The sequence below is a fragment of the Asparagus officinalis genome, chromosome 7 (genome assembly GCF_001876935.1).
Source record: "Asparagus officinalis chromosome 7, Aspof.V1, whole genome shotgun sequence".
In the NCBI taxonomy this organism is placed as follows: Eukaryota; Viridiplantae; Streptophyta; class Magnoliopsida; order Asparagales; family Asparagaceae; genus Asparagus; species Asparagus officinalis.
Window position 1 is genome coordinate 52,615,305 of NC_033800.1, and position 7,231 is coordinate 52,622,535.

General features: G+C 33.1%; 1 long non-coding RNA gene across 1 annotated transcript; it reads right to left on the bottom strand.

Moving 5' to 3' along the window:
• On the bottom strand, positions 2,025 to 5,961 carry LOC109850816. Its single transcript, XR_002249557.1, has 2 exons — positions 5,762 to 5,961; positions 2,025 to 2,243 (listed from the first exon to the last, which is right to left on the bottom strand). It is a non-coding gene; the product is annotated as an uncharacterized LOC109850816 (long non-coding RNA).

The window sequence follows — 7,231 nt, forward strand, 5'->3', positions numbered from 1 at the left end:
TGTGCCTTATTTTCTCTTGTCAGACATTTTGTATTTGAGACTTGATGAGAAACTCTAGTTTATTTATTTCAGACATTTATTTGTACTCCAACATATTAGATGGTGAAATATTAATTTGATCTCTATTATTTCATCAGTTGATTCCTGTATAACCTTTTACTTGCTTTGTACTACACCTGTTGTTGATCCCACTAGAGAGATAGAAATTATGATGGTGAAACATATTATTGCACGATGTGGTGCATGGCAGGTTTGACATTTCTGGTTTTACCTCGGACTGCAGCCTTGTGTGAACCCAGGGGCGTCACACCTTCGTCGCCATTTGCACATAGTAAACCCTAGAATCAAGAATGGGGCCATGGATGATAAATGTCTTAAGCTTGCTAAGCTAGCTGCCATTGCTGTCGACTTCCCTAAAACTGGGGTATTCGTTAATAAATGTCTTAAGCTTGCTAAGCTAGCTGCCATTGCTGTCGACTTCCCTAAAACTGGGGTATTCGTTAAATTGCTCACTTCTTACAAGCCTAAAGTCTATCCTGACTTCATGAACACGGATGAACACATAACATACAAATCAGAGAAGATCATTGGAAGATTATACCGAAAGATAAAATCTGCTTCTGATGAGGACAACTCTTCTGAGCTCATTTCGTGATCTGCTTACGAGGACTTACCATATGATCAAGCTTTTGATATTTCAGAGGCATTTGATTATCTCACTGAAGCCTGGGAAACCAAAGTTCATATGATCGACAATTGAATGCATTGTTAGGGCAATTCAGAGTTGATAAAGAGGGAGAGGTTGTTACAAGGCATATTTGTTCTTTGGGAAGCTACAACAGCAGAAAACAAGGGGAGATCAAAGAGAGGCTCAAGAATGCATATTATGCACTTAATAAGAAATATAGACGCTCTTTTGAGGAGATTGGGGGCCATTTATCTCAGCTAAGTGATGACGAGAGGAATCAGATATATGAGAGTAAGGCAGCGTCATGGTATCAAGTGACTTACCACCCGAAATGAGTGAAGAAGTCTGTCGATGGCGAGAGGAATCAGATATACGGTGATTAGCTTGTTTATTTCTTCTCATTTCAACTATGCTTGAGACCTTGATTTGGTGATACATAGATGTTATGAAATAATAAAATTATAGGACATGAATAAGGGAAGTGTAAAATAAATAAATAAATAAATAAAATTCTAACTGAGGGAAAATTGGAAGCACTTCTGTTGTCATGAGTATAGCTGAATTGAGAACTGGAGATCAGTTCAGCAAGAGGGTTTGAAGAAGAGGTTCATTGTAGTAGTTTACCTTTTTCTAGAAGGATATGAACCAGCACATCCAGTTACTAGAGCTATGTGAATGGTGATTTATTTCAATCTCTTAATGCTTGTTCATCACTTTATTTGAATCTTTTAATAATAGTTCATCATTTTTAATACTTGTGTATCACCTAGTTAAGCATCTACGGGCAATGCTCCAATCAAATTTATGCCTGAATTTGAGTTTTTACATCCTGCCAACCTGTAGTATGTGTACGGTTCACATCCTTGTAATGGATTATTGAATTCATGCATACAGGTAAAAAGAAGTAAATTTGACCTCAAATTTCTGCCTTAAGCTTAAAAAGAAGCTCCTGAGAGCAATTTGATTACACTTCCGCGGAATCAACAAAGAGGAGCTATTAGTGAGAGGGTACACTATTACACGGTCATAAAGTTAGAATTTCCACGTGACTGATGAGGTAACAGGGGTAATCTCTTATGAACTATTTTACATTTGTCAAAAAGATCAAGAGAAAGTATCATACAGTGGGGAGGGAACTTTTTAGCATAAAAAACTAACACAACATTGATCCCTATAACTTTCGACATCCGAAAACATTACTGGAGTTGCTTGGTCTTGAGCCACCTACTGATGCAGTAAAAGTGGAAAGCGTGATTGCAAACTCATTGTACAAAAGTTCACAATCAAATATCAATTTAACTCCTGGTACAAAAGTTCACAAGGTCTAAATCAAACATTAAAGAAAAAATCAGTTCCTCGTTCATCAAGCTTGCCTATAACATGATTTCATTCCATCAAACATATGATCTTCATATTCATGCAGAGCATTGTATTCCGACACAAATAGAATGTTGGCAACTGCCTAAAATTCACAAACAATAGCAAAGCTGTAATTTGTTTTTCAGATCCAAAATGACTTGATGCTAGGAGTCGGATGATGAACTTCAAATTATGCCTGTATAAATAAACAAGAATCAGATGAATAAATAGAACTAGCTGTAAAAAAATGTTTCAATCAACTAATGTAAGTATCTTTTTGAACAATTAAACATTAAAATACCTAGTTATTTGACGGGTTAGCAACAAGAGAATTAGTGCAACTACTTTTATAATGTCCCTTTTGACCACATCTGCCGCATGTCCTCTTTTTTAATTCTCTTTTTTTTCCTGTGCTTGTTCAAGTCCCGATTTTAATCTGCTAATTGTTCTCGGTCACACCTTATGTTTTGTAGACTCGAGAAGGTTACGAACAGTTATTTGAGGGAGTTTCTCAATAGTATGGGAAGGAGGAGTACTAGATTCAACCCGACTTGTAGCTTCAATCCCCTTGATTTGCTTAGCACTAATATCTTTTTCATATTTTTCCATCAAGTTAGAAAAAAAGCATCTATTTTATCAAAGACCATAGGTGATTCAGGTGCCCACTCCATCACGTTATTAAATTTTGCTCTCAAAGCCCAAGAGCGCAAAGTAGTCCATTGTTCTCTATTACTATTAAAGTTTTTCTCCAGCAACACATGAGAGACTCCAATATTACGGTGTCTTGCATTCATTGTCCATCTATGCATAATGTATTCTTGAGGAATTCTTACCAACTGATTCGATATCATAATATGAATGGCATGCCTACATAATATTCCATCAGTCTCAAACATAGCACATGTACATGTTATTCTCTGTTCATTTTGATTATAAACTACATTCTCCCATACACTTCTTTCAGTAGAGATCGAGTCAACTATGTATTTAGAAATTGATTCTTCTTTTCCGATCTCATCATGAAACAAAGATACAGAACCTTTAAGCTCATCCTGAAACCTCTCAAATATAGCTCTTGTATATAATTCTCCAGCTTGAATCTCAATCGAATGGTTTAGATGCATCACAGGCTTTGTATTCAAAGTAGCAAAATCTTTACTTAATTCTTGAGAACGACGAGACAATATTGCTTTATCATATTGCTCAACAAAATCAGGCAACAATGTTTGTGAGTTGATGTATGTGTCAAAGAAGGCATTTATACTTTCACTACGTTGGCTTGATGTCATTCCTGCAAAGAATGTATCTTTGAGATAGCATGAAACCCAATGTGTTCTTTTTCTGTACATGGTTTGTAACCAACCTTCCTCATTTTCTTCTATATTGAACTTTTCTTTTAACTCATCTCATTGCTGAATACATGTTTCAATTGTCTTGCTATGCCACCATCTATTAAAGTAGTTCGCAAACTCTTCTCCATGCAACTTTTGTAGAGATAATAAATGATCAACCATGTGTTTGCCAAGATGCCATTTGCAATAACGATGTCGAGTATTTGGAAACACTCTTTGAATGGCATTGCATATAGCTTTGTCCTAGTCTGTAATAATAGCATGCGGAGCCACTCCATTCATACATTTAACCCACTCAGTAAACAACCAGACAAATGTGTCTTCTTCCTCATTTGCAAGTAGTGCACAACCAAATAAAGTTGACTGCCTATGGTGGTTAACACCGGTAAATGGAGCAAAAGGTAGTGCCAACTTGTTAGTTCTATATGTAACATCAAAAACAACAACGTCATGAAACTTTAAGAATGATGCCTTGGCCCATCCATCTGCTCAAAATACACTCCTCATAGTTCATGTAGCATCTAATTCAATAGCAAAATAAAAATCTAGATCAAATGTCCTTTTATCTATGAATTTTTGAATGAGTAATATGCATTCATTACCCATGTTATTCTTTCTCTGCTTTCTGATATGATCACTACATTGTTGCGGTGTGGTGATTTCCTCCCGATTCCCACTACCAACATTTATTACTCGTGAAATTATTGCTGGCGGAAGCCCTTCTTCATGCAAATTATCAATCAGACTTTGACAACCTTTTGTTCGATGTTACTTTCGATGTGAATAATGATTCTTAACCTTATCTGGACTAGTCAACTCGTGATTTGTATGCTTATTAACAAGTTTGCTCACTATCCATGTTCCTTTATCAGTACGATTAACCCGCAACATCGCCTTGCAACCTACTCTAGTATCTCTTCGACGCTTTACTATTTTTCCATGCTCTCTCTTATCATTTGTATATTTTAGACCCTCCTTATTACAAACAATTTTTTTTGATATGAGTTCTTTTCCTTCTTTCCTAGAGTAATTGCCTGAGCTTATACGAACACTGAATCCTTTTATTTTTGCATAATCATTATAATAATCATACACAGCAGTATATGTGGGAAATTCCATTCCAATCCATGGTTCCACAGTATTAGACTTGCCATTATCAATAGAATTTACATGATTAATTTTCTCTTGCTCCAACTCATGCTCTGTATTACTACAATCAACAAATCCACTTCCTTCCACATTTTCAGTCATCAAACTGTCTACATGAACATCAACCATATTGAAATTGACCTAAACAATATTAATCAATTTCCATTAGTATAATTACACCATCCAAAGATTGAAAATACATCAAACAGTTAAATAAAAAATTAAGGAAATTACACAACACATGCAAAATTTTAGAAATTAAAATTAAAATTTAAGAACACAGAAGATGTAAGAAATTAAAGAAATCACACAATGATGATTATGATGGTCACTAGATGCTTTTAATTCTTTGTTATCATCCTTTAAGTCTGCTTAAAGAGCTTGAAAGCAATCGAAGCCACTGGTTTTTGAATTGAAAACACACAACGATGATTATGATGGTACTTCAATAATAAGGTAAAAGGTAATGTCCAATAAGAAAATTGCTCAATTACTTAAGTTTTTGATTCGTCGTGTACTCCTGGCAAATCCTTCTTGCTTATTTTAAAGATATACTATGGGCAAGTGGGAGGTATTTTAAATGTATACCATCTAGAATGACAAATTGTCAAGAGATTGAATGCTTTTGGCTTATTGTTTAAAGTCAAAAATAAAAAAAATTAAATAACTTAGAAGGAGATGTCTTCTGCACTTCTCATACCAACTGAAAACATGCAACACATGGATTTCATACACCCTAAGCCTGAGTTACGAACCTCAATTAAGCCGAGCAATCTCCGTTTTTTACCTATTTTGCTGGTTAATTAGAAAGAAAATGCTGATTCTATCCTTGCCAGGGACACAATGCTACAGATATAACTAGCTAGAAGCCATGGCATGCATGAAGTTTTATCACATCAAGAAACAAGCCAAGGTTTTTAATAATTTTCACTAAATCAAGAATGGATGGAGGTCATCTAAATGAAAAATTAAAGAAATTATACACCACATGCAAAATTTTAGAAATTAAAATTAAAATTCAAGAACACAGTTAGATAGAGATACATACATTGAAACTTAATATCGAACAGAACAAATCAAGGGGTACTTTGAAACATTAATAAATAAATAAATAGAGATACATACATCTTCATGTAAATAATTGTAGGAAATTAAATTTTCACATCTTAGAAAAAATGAGTGATTGTTTTCTTACAATTAGATGTTTTCTTACAGTGATTTCGCCGGTGTTCGCTTGGGGAAGGAGGGGATTTCGCCGCGCTTGCTTAGGGAAGGAGGGGATTCACTGGCGCTCTCTTGGGGAAGGAGGGGATTTCGCCGGCGCTCGATTCCCTCGCCGGTGCTCGATTGGGAAAGGAGGAGATTCGCCGGCGCTCGCTTGGGGAAGGAGGGCAGTGGGATTTGGGAAGGAGGGCTGGGTTTTGTTGCATAATTAGGAAAGGAAGATATTAATGAGTTAAGATTTGTGTTTTTACATCTAGGACCTTTAACTTTTATAAATTTAACCACTTGAAAATCAGTTATTTCTATAAATGAGCATCCAACGAATAGGCTATTGACACATAGCGCCAGCGTAGGAAATTTCCTACGCTGGCAGCTCACCTCCCGTTTTCTCATATATATATATATATATAATATATATATATTATATATATATCATACTCTCTTTAAAAGTACGAGTTGGGAAAATTTTTATTAAAGCATCTTAAAAATTATAAATTTTATTTATCTCAATTTCGTGAGAAATCTGAAAATATATACTAACTAGAAACTGAGAGTATTTTAACTTTGGAGAAAATATCTTATATATTTTAAAAATTACAAAAACACTCCTAAAAATTCAAAATCTATAAAAAATACCTTAAAATTTTCACCAAATAATTTATTTTATTTATAATGAGACTTAACATTTTAGTGGATAAAATAGATACGTTTAATATAATTCAGATCCTTTACTTATTTCAGTTCGTAGAGAAATCTAAAAAATAATATGCTAGCCAGCGCCTACAAGTTTTTGGACTTTGTAAAAAAAATATTCTCCAAATATTTTAAATTACAAAAATGGCCCTACAAATTCAAAATTTTATTAAAGCATCTTAAAAATTATAAATTTTATTTATCTTAATTTAGTGAGAAATCTGAAAAATATATACTAACTAGAAACTGTGAGTTTTTTAACTTTGGATAAAATATCTTGTATATTTTAAAAATTACAAAAACACCCCTAAAAATTCAAAATAAAAAAAATACCTAAAAATTTTCAAACCTTTAAACATAATAAAAACCTACAAATAACATAAATAAGCCCCAAAAATTTATGAAATTTGCAATGCATACTCTAAACTTTTTACAAATTATAAAATAAAACCCTTAAAATTATATAATTAAAAAAACTAATAGTTTCTGGCCTAACAATACATTAAAAATATAAGAATTATAAATATCCCCTACATAATTTATAATTTATAGAAAACACCCTTAAAGTTTCAAAAATTACAAACAAATATTTAAAATTCAAAATTAATAAAAAACACACTAAAATATTCAAATTCATTAGTAAATTAAAAACATAGAAATTATAAATAGTCTATAAATAATTTATAATCTATAGAAAAGGCCTATAAGTTTAAAAATTATAAAAAGTACTTAAAATTTATAATTTACAAAAAAACACATGAGAATT